Consider the following 371-nt stretch of genomic DNA (forward strand, 5'->3'; position numbering starts at 1 on the left):
TTGCGCGGGTGATGTGATAGCCCGCCCCTAAGGCGTGCGGCTGGGAGGGAGGACATACATTTGGCCCCCATACCTTCGGTTGTGGGGCCATGACAGGGGGGCGTCGCGGGGCGGGCGTGGTGGCACCGGCGATACGGCGGCGCAGCACGCCGGAAGCGGCCATGCTGGGCGCGGGGCATACAAGCGCGCCCAGCGAGGTGCGTGGTATGCGCTGAGTAGCGCCGCGCGAGGTGACAAGAAGCAGGACGAGACACGCCACTCCACGCCACGCCGTGCAGCTGACCAGCACCACCAAGCACTTGAAGCAGCACCATACACACACAGGAAGCCGAGGGGGTGGGGCGGGGCGGGTACACACGAATCACAAAGTT

This window comes from Frankliniella occidentalis, unplaced genomic scaffold (assembly GCF_000697945.3).
Source record: "Frankliniella occidentalis isolate FOCC.00 unplaced genomic scaffold, Focc_3.1 Scaffold39, whole genome shotgun sequence".
Lineage (NCBI taxonomy): Eukaryota > Metazoa > Arthropoda > Insecta > Thysanoptera > Thripidae > Frankliniella > Frankliniella occidentalis.